Consider the following 13,586-nt stretch of genomic DNA (forward strand, 5'->3'; position numbering starts at 1 on the left):
ATATACACAGACAATTATGTTATACTTAAAATGTGTCAGAGGTTTACCTGTTCTATCTATATACACAAATTGCAGACTTGGCTTGGAGAGCTTTGAGCAATCAAAATTTTTATCTTGGTTTATTTGAACTTCTTTTGGCAAATTATCACATCTTAAGTGTCTGCCTTTTGGTCTGTATCCAGTTGATGAGATTAGCAAATAAAACTGTATTTGTGTTTCAGAGATGAGCTTTTAGGAAGGGAAGGAATGGGATTAACTGGATGTGTCTAGGGTGGTTTTAGATGTTTTTGTTTCCCTTCTTTCATGCAACTCTTTCTTAGTGTGTGTATATATATGCATCTGTATATTATACACGTATATTATATCTATATATGTTTCTACTTTCCTCTTGTACCAATTTCCTCTAATCTTTATTTTTCTACTAATCACCTTTGAGAATTAACCTATCTGATGTTTTTCTTTCTGTTTTAATTCTTTGATGATACATTAAATTTCTGACTTTAATTTTTAATGTAAAGATGAATTGGACTTTAAAAATGTATTTCTCTATCTATATGAAAGCACACACATTTATTTGTGAGCAGCTCTGACAACAAGGGTGGTTTTGGTGTTGATGCTGAGGGTGATACTGATGATTTGTCCAGGGATGGGGTGGTGAAATCAAGAAAGCTTTCAGGGATTAAGACCCTCCCTCCAAAAGCATTCCAAAAAATTAATTTTTGTATCTACAATGGTATAGTAATTTTCACCCTATAAAAGTGCTGCTGTAGATAATACCATCTTCACCCATCTCTCAAGGAAAGCAAAATGAATTAGGAAGATTTCCCAACAGCAAAAGTCATTTTAAAGCCTTTAATTAGAGAAATGTTTTATTCATGGTGTATATGCCCAGGACACAGATCTGTGTCTGAGGAACACAGGGCCACTGATTATTCATTGAAAAATGATGACTCAGGGCCAACCCTGGCAGCCTAGTGCTAAGTTTGGCAAGCTCTGCTCTGCTTTGGTGTCCCAGGTTCCGTTCCTGGGCATGGACCTTAACCACTCTGTTAGCAGTCATGCTGTCCTGGTGGCCCACAGACTAAAAAGTAGAGGAAGATTGCCAGAGATGTTAGCTCAGGGTGAATCTTCCTCAGCAAAACAAACAAACAAACAAACAAACAACTCAAAGGTGCTTACTAAACACGTTGCTACCACTTCTTGTTATCTGTGACTTTATTGAAGAAATTATTTTGCTCCATAAGAAATTAAGACACAAGAAACACATATCAGCTGTAAAGTCAGCTTCTTGGATTCAGATCCAGGCTCTATCACTTACTAACTGTATAGCCTTAAACAAATTAATTATTCTATTTTTTCCAGCATCTAAATATAGCCAGATGTAAGGATTAAATGAGAAAACATGTATAAAGTACTAACAAAATGTCTGGTACAAAAATTATGTATTGTCATTAGTTAAATAAGGATATCTGTGTATAAACTATATATCTCTATATAGATATTACATTGTATTTAATTTAGCTCCATATGGATACCAATAATATGTTTATTATTTAAGTCATCAATGAAATTCTAGGAATTTCATTGGATTCTAGGAATTCTAGGATTGAATGAACACAAATTAAGGGGAGATACAATTTTTCATCTAGCACTTGCTTAATATAATCAAGATTGATAATATTTAATGTTAGTAAAGCTATGGGGAAAATTGCTCTTTAAGACACTATTGATTGGAATAAGAGATGGGTCAGGATTTTGAAAGCAGTGTCATAGAATCGATTAAAGTGAAACAGATGCATAACTTTTGACGTGGTGATAACATAGATTTCCCCAGCAGAAATATTCAAACCTGGAATTAAAGATGTCTATAAGGGATGTTCGCTGCAGTATTGTGTGTTAGGCAGAATATTAGAAATAACGTAAATTTCAAGCAAAAATGGACTCGTTAAAGGAATTATGGTGTAACCATTAAAATGGAATAATATGTAGCAATTAAAGTGAAGGAAAATTCACAAATACTGAGAAATAATGCCCATACCAATTATTCAAGTATAGTATATTTTATATACGTTTATCTAGAGTAAAACACACAAATGACTGTAACAATTACAGTATACTTACACACAAATGCACATCTGAAGAGCACGCACTAGATTGTTAATAGACGTTGAATGAGTGCTTGTGGTTGGGAGTGGTCCTGATTTTAAACTTTCTATCACTCTATCTATCTATATAAAATATTTTCCAAAGATCAGCTTTTACTTCTATAACTTATAAAAATAAATAAATAATTTTTATTTAAACTATTCTACTTTAGGATATGACTGCAGTCTGTTTTAGAAAATGGTTTTGGATGATTTTTCCTTTAATGTCATTTCAAAAACTTACATCCTGACTAATGTTGAGGAGTCATCAGGCTGATTTCCTGCTAGCCAATTGAGCATTTAATGGAAGCAGGTGTAAACACGTTTGTTGAAAATCCAAAGGCAGAGGACCTATTTTAAAATAGTTTGTGGTCAGTATCAATCTCCTAATCCTAGGAAAAGATATGGGGATGCTGATCTAAGCCCTTTACAATTATAAGCTCATGTAATCTTTACAACAACTCTTTGGGATTGGTAACATTACTTTGCCATTTTACAGAGAATGAAACTGAGGCACAGAGAGGTTGTCTGGCATGTTATAGGAACTCAGAAGGAATAGCTACCTGTAGTGTAGAAAGTCAGGGGTTTTACATGGTTTCTGTAGCCTTATAGCTGTTACTACTTATTCCCAGTTGAACTGTTTAGCTAGGCACACCTACTCAAGGCACCTCATACCTAGGGATAGTAGGGGTGTGTGTGACTAAGTTTTATGGAACACCCAGAGTATGCTAAGAATCATAATATCTAGTAAACATTTAAACTATAATTTAAGTTAATACTTTTGTCATATTTTAATGTTTATAAGTTTATAATGTTGTTTAAATATTAAAATTTTAACTATATTAAAGCATACTGTTGTCCTTCTTGTTCGCTTTCTAAACTATGTTTACAAATTTAGAATTTTCTAAATTCTCATGTCAAGCACTAGCTCCTTTCATCTTCTTTGAAACCTATAGATCATACTGATATTTTCCCTTCTGGACTTATATGCACAGGCATTGTTTCATGAGTGTTCATAATCTCTCTCTCTCTTTACGGATAAGGTATTTCCTTGTATCCTTTGGAGTAACGGATATGCTATTGAATGATAAATATGCACTATCTGGAAATAATTAGGTGATTGCAAAAATGTCATTCCTCACTTCCTTTATATGAATGGTCTTTTGAGTGATGGTATTTCACAGGAACGCTGGAAAGAAAAAGACATTATTACAAAGAAGATCTGATGGCAGTGATTCGATACTGAACTGGAAGTCCAAGGCGTGTTTCAGTTCTTGGGTTTGGCTATAGAAAGTCTGGGAGTAGAAATGGCAAAGGTGAAAGATAGTAAACGGGATATTTGAGCTGCATGCTAAAGAAATAGCAGCGAGGCTCTGACAATGATGCTCTCATTTCTGGAGGCAGGGACTGCCACCAGCATTGCTGGCACCCATGGTTCAACGTACTATTTTTTGGATGAATTCAATTTCATTGATTTAATTAAATTTAATTAAATGACTAGTGTGTACACAGTACAGCATTAAGAATGGGTAGAAAGAGAATAAATTAGCTCATCCACATAAGGACATAAAGCCAACATAAAATTAAAAACACATTATCTAAGAAGATAATTGAATTACTGCTGATATGCAACCTAGAAAGCTTATGTAGCAAATATCCAAGATGATGGTTGTGATGGGGACAATCGGGAGGAAGTGAGGCATGAAGGACGAGTGGTAATGGATTTGTTGATAACACACGCCATAGGCAGAGACAGGAGGAAATCAGGGGCTAATAGAAATGGAAATTAATCATGATGAATATTTGAATAACGTTTTGAATATTTAGTGCTCCCTAAACATTCTCATGCCTGTTACTTCCTTTGATTCCCATGGAAGTGTTGTAAGCCAGGGCATAAACTTCTTAGAGGGGTTGTAGAGCGTAGTGGTTAGTAGCCTGTGCTATGAACTTGACCACATACCCACCAAAGGGCTTTGAGCAGTTGCACAAGTTTTCTAAGCCTTATCCACTGCCGTGGAAAATAAGGATAATACTAGTTCCTGCCTCATACAGCTTTTGTGAGAATTAAAAGAGAAAATCATGAAGCTCTTACCACAGTACCCTTGAAAATAACTACTTGAGACCTACTGACTTTAATTGCTGTTGCGTTGTTTTATTTTTTCAGGATCGAAGGTTATGTATTCAGTCAATGGCCTGACTGGGGTAGAGGACTAAATCTGCTCATTCTGAACCCATGAACTTTCCCACTGTCCTAAAGAGACTGAGACGTGTATTCTGGTGGTAAGAGGTGGACTTGACTGCAGTGGGAGGGAGACATACAAAATGATGAAGTTGATTACATGGGGGAGAGTCTTGAACATCAGATTGAGAAGTTGAGATGCGTACTAGTTGTCTAAATAGATTTGTGATGAATCCATAGATTTTAAGACAGAAGAGGCATTATTTTCTTTCCTACTGCCTTTTGTTTTAAAATACCCTAAGTCATGAGGTGGCTCAAAGGAAATTTTGCTTGGAAGTGTAAACATTTCATGCAGGTAAGAACCATGTTGCTGTGTTTGACAGGGACAGAGTCCCTGCGATGGCTCCTTTGAAACCCTAGTTTTCCACTCATCTACCACAACTGTCTCATTCTCCAGATGAGGAAACTAAGACCCAGAGTAGTGAGCAAATTAACAACATATCCTAGGAGTTAGAGGGACAACCTGGAACAAAGCCCAGTTATCTTGCTTTCCAAGAATGTGTTCCTTCTACTTCATTAGGGCTACTAAACAACTTTTGAAGTCCTTGGACTGGAGATAGGAGAGGTTGTTGTTAGTCTATATTTTAGATTTGCACAGAGTGTCTTGGCAGCTGTATACTTTGTTTAATAAGAGGGATAATTCTAACAATAGGTCTGAGTATTTAGAGCAGTCTTAGAGAGCATGTAGTTTATATCCCCACTTAAAGCAGTAGTCGCTAACGTATTCCCACCAAGTGCCGGATAGACTCTGCTTAAGAACCTATGCTACTGAAGCAGTTCTTTTACCACATCATTTGGCTGTAGGAACAACTGTAATTAGCTAGTATAGGGCACTGTTCACTTCTTCAGTGGTACAGTGCAATGGTTAAGAATTTGTGTTTCACAATGAGATTATGTGGATTTGTAATGCTCAATCATTTTAGGTGAGATGTTTAATGTCTCCATGTCTTAGTTTCCTCATCTTCAAGACAGGATTTGTGATAGTACATATCTCAAGTGATATGAAAAATAAATGCAATAATGCATGCAACATACATAGCTCCTTTCTGGGACACAGTGTAAAAAAGTTGTTTTATTGATATTTTTATTATTCATTAGAATATGTTGTTTCGTCTGGAGGCACCCCTTCACAAGGAAAAGTGGAAGGAATGATTTATACTGATTCAGGCTCATGAGCAGAGATGGTGTCAGGTAAATCGGATCTGCGTCTTCCTGGAGCAGAGAAAGATACTTAAGGTTTTATTTTCTTTAATCACCATATCTGGAAAATTATTAGAATCTTGGAAACTTAATTAATGATTGTAGCTTCTGGTTTGGGGATTGTATTTTATATATGTACGTATATATATACACATATAATTAGAACACACGCTCTATTGTGGAATTGTCAATTTTATTGTAGAACTGTTTAGTGAAGTGAGCACAGAAAACATAAATCTATTTCACTGGATTGTTATGAAAATGAAACTATATCATGAATCACAGTATCTCTTCCATGTTGAGAACTTGATATTATCATCAGAGAAGCAATATAGCTTGTTACTGGTATTGATTTTGAATCATGAAAAGCTGCATTTGATTTGGCTTCAATGTTTACTAGTTGTGGGAACTTGGTGTCATTGTTTCAACCCTCTAAGCTTCGGTATCTTATCTCTAAAGTGAAGAGAATGTCTCATAGGATAATCTGTTGGCTGAGACATAGTAGGGAGTCACTGAATATTAGCAATATATAATAATAATAATCCAATCTGAGAAGAAAGAAACATAGATGGAAAGAGTATAGTTATTAATAAGTGGAGAGTCCTTGGGTTATGACATGTCTCTTCTACTAGCACAGTCCAATGTTCAATAAGTATATGGAATAAATGACTAAGAATTTGCATGAAATGTTCCAAGTTCTTAGTTCTTGGGTGTGTCAAGTGATAAGTGGAAGTCAGCTTCCTAGCTTGAGTTTTCCAAAAAGCAGAGGCTGATAGAAGGGCTTGTATGTAGGTAGTTTATTTGGGGAAACGGAATGGAGGCAGTGAATGAGGAGAGTGAAACACGAAGGAAAGAAAGTTAATCCAAGATTCTGTTAAGCTTGTTACCATTTATCCACCGGCTTATATCTATCAATGATCCAGGGTGTCCTTAAACTGTGTTAATTCCTTCATCTTTCCAGGTGTGTGTGTGCACCAGAATGATGAAGCAGAGTCTTCTAAGCATCTCAAGCAGCACATACCAGGACAGACAGCAAGAGATACGCTGAGGAGAGAAGGTGTTGTTGGGGGGATAAGTAGGAAAAAGCTGTTGTCAGGCTATAATTGTCAGCAGCTGGCTGCTGTATCAATAGCGAGAGAAAAAAGTAAGTCAAGAGGGTGTGAGATAGAGTGCAAAAATGTCCAATACACTCAGTGATTACTAGTTCAAAACACTATTACTTTGTAGATTTTCCAGTGCAGAGCAATGTGCTTACATCAGCCCACAGTAAATGGAGAATCCAAACAGTGTGACTGAATTCATTCTTTTGGACATCGCAAAGAATCCTGTCCTGCTGAAAATACTCTCTGCTGTGTTTCTAATCATGTATGTGTCCACAGTTTTAGGAAACCTACTCACTGTGGTAACCATGATCACAAATCAGATCACCTTTGTATCTTTTCCTTACTCCCTTGTCCCTAATGGATGCCACCTACTTTTCTATTGTCACCCTCAAGATGACTGTGGACTCCCTCTCTGAGAGCACTATCATCACCCTCAAAGGCTGCATGGCCCAGCTCTTTGCAGAGCATTTGTTTGGTGGTCTGGGGATCATCCTTCTCATTGTCATGGCCTACAATCATATGTGGCCACCTGTAAGCCCCTGCACTGCATAACCATCTTGAGCCCTTGAGTGTGTTGCCTGTTGCCGGAAGGGGCCTCACTGGGGGAACCATGCATGCAACAATACAGCTTTTCTTCATGTATCAAATAACTTTCTGTGGCTCCGATGTCATTGATTACTTTATGTGTGATTTGTTTCCATTGTTGAAACTCGCCTGCATGGACCTCCACAACCTGGGCCTCTTAGTCATCTTCAACACTGGCGTGATGTGTGTGACCTTATCCTCTTCCTTATCTTCTTATCCTCATTGCCTCTTACATGGTGATCCTCTGCTCTCTGAAGTCTTAGAGCTCTGAAGGGCAGCATAAGGCTCTCTCCGCCTGTGTCTCCCACCTTACAGTGGTTGTTTTATTCTTTACCATGTATTTTCTTGTACCTAACTCCTGTGGCCATTTACTCCATAGACAGGCGATAGCTGTGTTCTTTACCATTGTCACATCCATGTTAAATCCCTTGATCTATACCTTGAGGAATACACAGGTGAAAAATGCCATGAGGAAACTGTGGGTGAAACAGGGGACCCTGGATGGTCACTAGCTTACATGCTAAGAACAAATCTTTCCTACAAGGACATTGAGGTCTTTCTCTCCCCATTCAGTGCAATCCATTGGGCACACAGCAGTCAAGGGCATGTTCTAAGCATGCACATCACATTAAGATACCACAATCAAGTTGTTGCTTACCTCCTCAGGACATTTTGTACTCCATCTCTTTTCTCACATGAGTCTGGCCACTCCCTCTCTCTCTATTTTTTAACCTGTCTTTTGAATAATTCAAGCCTTTCCCAGTTTAGGGCTTTTGGTCTTACTCTGATCACTGCTGAAATTCTTTTTTCAATATTTTGCTTGGTTGGCTCCATCTCATTTTTTCCATCTTCAGATCAACCCCCACCTCCTTAGTCAAGTCTTCCCTGATTAATTTCTTTAATCATTCACCTCTGTTATTCTCTAGCTCTTCAGCTCATTGTATCCTTAATATCAATTATCACAAACTATACTTTAAAAAATTTTTTCTTGACTTTTATCTTCTCTGTTTTCCCTGCATGATTATAATCCCTGTAAGGGCAGGGATTATGTTTCTTCAGTCATGCTGTGGGTAGAACACTGCCAGCCAACTACTAGCTGGCTAATAAATATTATTGAATGAATATAAGTCTAAAAGAGACTTTTTGGGGATATTTTCAATTTTGTAGGTTGGGTAAGAAGTAGGGAAGGATAAATAATTATAAAATTAGAATTTTCCTGCTGTCAAATTTCCTTTTGGAAGCTAGTACAATCTTAGATTAGTAATTTGCTATTCAACATGGAGGCCACCACTTTACCAAAATTGTCCACTACCTTTTTCCATCCTTTTGAGAAGCAGAATAAGAATTCATCATGCTGGAGTCAAGAAACTTCAGAATCTGGTGTCTGTATCTTGAATATATCTATTCTTTATGAAAAAAAAGTGCAATTCAATGGATCTATTTTTTTAAACTATGGGAGAATGATTCTTGCTGTTACATTCTAAATTTGGGTTTCTAAATCTAAAGGATATTTATTTTCTCCCAGATCTTTCTTTGGTTGTCGATAGAGAGACACTAATGCCTTCTAAACTGCCTCCCTTGACTAAGTATATGGGAAAGCTAAGGTCATAGCATGATTCAGTATTCTGTTATGGTTTTCTTGGAAAAATATGATATATATCAATACAATAATTGCCATATTAGTTACAGTATTTCAAACAATATTTAAATAAAGATTTTTATTTTTAAATTCAAACTGCATATATGGAATAGATATCTAGCATCGATTACCACCAACCATTTTTAATTAGGTTAATTTATTTATTGAAATGTATTTGCAGAATTTTACAAAGTCTCAGATACTCTTTTAGGATCTGAGTATAAAGCGATGGATGAGACAATATGTTTCCTTTCTGTCCTTGAGCTTGTGTTCTAGCGCAGGAGATGAACAGCATGTACAAATGAAAGTAAAGTCATAGAGTGATAAGCGAATCTCAAAAAATTGTAATGGAGTGCTGTATGTGTGAGTGGGTAACTCTACTTGGGTGGATCTGGGGGCTTTTCTAAGTGATGATTTCTAAACCAAGATTGGAATGATGAGGTAGAACCATTCTTTAGCATTACAGTGGGAAGAACAATTAAGACAAAAGAGAAAACCTTGTGCAGAAACTCTATGGTAGGAACTAATGTAAAGTAAGATCAGGGTAATCAGTGCACAGTGGACTACAGGGAATGTGGTCCAAGCAGAGATGTGAAAGATAAGCAGGGTCCTGATCAGGGAATGCTATTATTTTTTAACTCTCAAGCTCAGAAGAGCACGGATGTCAAAATGACTCTATTTGTATAATAATTAAAAATCAAATCCTTCATGAGGTTACAGATGACACAGCAATTTGGCATCAAAAATCTTTGCACAGAGCTTCCATTTAACTTTTTCCTACATCACTGCCAGCTTACAACATCTTAAAATTAAATTTCTGGATTCACTTTACAATTATTCACCTTATTTCACTTCAAAGAAGAAGAAAATGCCTGTGACAGTGTAATAATGTTGATCTCTGTAAGAGCCTTGTAATGATCATTTTCTATTTTAATTATAGAATGAAAGAACTGAAAGTATCATAATGAGATCTATAAATTTAAGTATTTGTAATCTTTTTGAAAATTTTCCTAGTATCAAAGCAGGTCTAGAAGCTATGCCTTCTATTACATTGATAAGAACTATTCTGAACTTTCACACTGAAATTATTACCTATCAGTTAGATTCCACAAACTTCTCCTCTTGTCTGTTCTATAGGTCCCCTAAATTAATTCAAATTTAATAACTTACTCATTGCATGTTACTCAGCAGCTCAATGCCTTTTTTTTCAACAGTCTGACTTCTAATCAAATCTTGATCTGACTCCTTTTTAAAATTTAAAAACAAAATTAATTACTTTATTGATGTCATATTGGCTTATAACATTGTGTAATTTCAGGAGTATGTTGTTCTAAATCAGTTTCTGTATAGACTGCACCAATATTCTAGTTTTATCCATCACTATGGATATGTGCCCTTTTACCCTGCCCAACCCTCTTCCCTCTTCTGGTAACCACTCATCTGTTCTCCTTGTCCATGTGCTTATCTTCCACATATGAGTGAAATCATGTGGTGACTATCTTTCTGTCTGGCTTATTTCGCTTAGCATAATACCCTCAAGGTTCATCCATGTTGTTGCAAATGGCACAATTTTGTCTTTTTTATGACTGAGTAGTATTCCAATGTATATATATGTATGTATGTATATATATATACATACATATATATACATACACACACTACAACTTCTTTATCCATTCACCCATTGATAGACACTTGGGTTGCTTCCACATCTTGGCTACTGTGAGTAATGCTGCAATGAACATAGGGGTGCATAAATCTCTTTGAATTGTTGATTTCATATTCTTTGGATAAATACCCAGTAGTGGGATAGCTGGATTATATAGGTGCCCACTCTTGACACTCTTATTCAAGATAGTAATGGAAGTTTTGGACAGAGCCTTTAGGCAAGAAAAAGAAATAAAAGGGATCTGAATTACAAAGGAAGAAGTGAAACTCTCACTGTTTGCAAATTACATTATTCTAAATACAAAGAACATTAATGAATCCACCAGAAAACCATTAGAAATAATCAATAACTACAGCAAAGTTGCAGGGTACAAAATCAACATACAAAAATCAGCTGCATTTCTATATACCAATAATGAACTAACAGAAAGGGAAATCAAGAATATAATCCCATTTACAATTACAACAAAAAGAGTAAAGTATCTAGGAATACATTTAGCCAAGGAGGTGAAGACCTATACAGTGAAAATGATAAGACGTTATTGAAAGAAGTCAAAGGAGACACAGAGAAATGGAAAGATATTCCATGCCCATGGAAGAATTAACATAATTAAAATGTCCGTATTTCCTAAAGCAATCTACAGATTCAATGCAATCCCAGTCAGAATGCCAGTGACATTCTTCGTGGAAATACAACAAAGAATCCTAAAATGTATATGGAACAACAAAAGACTCTGAATAGCCAAAGCAATCCTGAGAAAAAAAGAACAAATCTGCAAGTATTAAAATCTCTGACTTCGAAATATTCTATAAAGCTATAGTAATCAAAACAGCAAGTTACTGGCACAAAAACAGACACAGAGATCAATGGAACAAAATTGAGAGCCCAGAAATAGACCCACACGTCTATGGATAACTAATGTTTGACAAGGGAGCCAAGAATATACAATGGAGAAAAGAAAGTCTCTTCAATAAATGGTGTTAAGAAAACTGGACAGCCACATGCAAAACAATGAAAATAGACCATTATCTTACACCATACACAAAAATTAACTCAAAATGGCTTAAAGACTTGAATCTAAGACCTGAAATCTTGAAACTTCTAGAAGAAAACATAGGCAGTATGCTCTTCAACATGGGTCTTAGAAGCATATTTTCAAGTATGATGTCTGACCAGGCAAGGGAAACAATAGAAAAAACAAACAAATGACACTACATCAGATTAAAAGTTTCTGCAAGGCAAAGTAAATCATGAGCAAAACCAAAAGACAGCCCACCAACGGGGAGAAAATATTTTCAAATCATATATCTGACAAGAGGTTAAGTTCCAAAATATATAAAGCGCTCATACAGCTCAACAACAAAAAAAACAAACAACCAGGTCAAAAAATGGGCAGAGGATATGAACAAACAGTTTTTGAAAGAAGATATACAGACACATACAGGCACATGAGAAGATGTTTGGCATCAATAATTACTAGAGAAATGCAAATCAAAACTACAATGAGATATCACCTTACACCCATCAGAATGGCTATAATTAACAAGACAGAAAACAGCAAATGTTGGAGAGGATGTGGAGAAAAGGGACCCCTCATATAATGCTGGTGGGAATGCAAAGTAGTGCAGCCACTTGGTCAAACAGCATGGAGATTTCTACAAAAGTGAAAAATAGAAATACCATATGGTCTTGCTCCTTTTTTATTAGAATTTGCTGTTACTAGTATTAGATTGTAAATCATTTGATTATCTTTATATTAGAGTTGAAAAATTCAATACTACTCATGAAACAAAGGATAGCAATGAAGGGATAAAATGGCGCTGTAATTTTAAGGAGGATATTGGCCTAAAAGCTACCGCAAGTATCAGACTTATTGGGAAACATTAAATAAACTTGCTTCCTATTTCACTGAGAAAATTTAAGACATCAGAAGATAAACTTTCATAAACTCTTATGATTGTATCTACCAATCTGCCATCACCCATCCAATTACATGCTACCTTGCTACTTACTCCTGTAAATGCATTACCTATTCTCCTATCCAAAGGCAAACAACCTCTTTTCTCATGCACTGGACCTCATCTGCTTATCACTTGCATGAAGACATTGGTCTAAAAGTCTCTTCTACAGCTCTGATATCCTCTTCATTCCCTTTCTACTGGGTCATTTACATTGTAAAAAAAAAAAATCTGTTATCTCTTTTATCCTTAGAAGTACTCCACTCACAACATTCTCTATTGCAACCGATGGCACAGCTACTCTATCAGGAAATCTTGTTGGCCCCACCTTCAATGTGCATCCCAAATTCCGTCACTTCTAATCAGTTTTAGACCTGTTACCTAGTTCCAAGTTGTCATCATCTTTCACCTGAATTATCACAATTGCCTCATACCTCTTACCTTCTAATACTCTATCCTCAACACAGCACTCAGAATTATCCTTTAAACCCTGAGTCAGATCATATCACACTTCTGTTAAATACTCTGCAATGGCTCTCCATAGCACTCAGGTAAAATTTAAAGCCCTTACAATTACTAGAATCAGCAGCCATAATCTGGCTGTCCTGTCAGCTCTCTGAACTCCTCTCTTATGACCAACTCTTCATTGACTCCTCTGGTTATTCTGGCAGCTGACTGTTCCTCTTACAGGTCAGGTATTTTCTAGCTTTGGGGCCTTTACCTAGGCTATTGTCTCTGCTTGGAACACTTTCTCCAAGTCATTTGCATGATTATCATTTTATGTTCATAGATGAGAAGAACCAACATTTTACTTAGTACTGCCTTTAGATCTGGGCAAGCAGGGCCACGGTTCCTGGCTCCACACTTTGAAATATCTTCTGTGAAATTTCCTATGTTCTCCGCCAGTGTCTGTGACTGGGCAGACCCTTCTGGTGGGGCACCCCAGCCCACACCAGAGTGCATGAGTATCATCTCTGTTTTCTCTCTTTGGGGTGCTCTTTGATACTCTATTCCACCCATGGGGCCAATCAGATAGCCCAGGAAGCTGT

The 13,586-nt window shown here is 36.5% G+C and overlaps 2 protein-coding genes and 1 pseudogene across 10 annotated transcripts in view; 2 read left to right on the forward strand and 1 right to left on the reverse strand.

The window, feature by feature from the left end:
- The window catches only part of LOC138916597 (olfactory receptor 4A5-like), a 102,514-nt gene that overhangs the window by 83,702 nt on the left and 5,226 nt on the right, over positions 1 to 13,586 (forward strand). The window contains exons 6-8 of the mRNA XM_070229530.1: positions 4,309 to 4,424; positions 5,482 to 5,574; positions 6,545 to 6,640. The gene's annotated coding sequence lies outside the window, so the exon portion shown is untranslated. The remainder of the gene's footprint in view (positions 1 to 4,308; positions 4,425 to 5,481; positions 5,575 to 6,544; positions 6,641 to 13,586) is intronic.
- LOC138916588 (ubiquitin carboxyl-terminal hydrolase 25-like) overlaps positions 1 to 13,586 on the reverse strand; it is a 157,965-nt gene that overhangs the window by 77,079 nt on the left and 67,300 nt on the right. The window lies entirely within an intron of this gene.
- On the forward strand, positions 6,263 to 11,952 carry LOC138916603 (olfactory receptor 4C6-like; annotated as a pseudogene).

Source organism: Equus caballus, chromosome 12 (assembly GCF_041296265.1).
Source record: "Equus caballus isolate H_3958 breed thoroughbred chromosome 12, TB-T2T, whole genome shotgun sequence".
In the NCBI taxonomy this organism is placed as follows: Eukaryota; Metazoa; Chordata; class Mammalia; order Perissodactyla; family Equidae; genus Equus; species Equus caballus.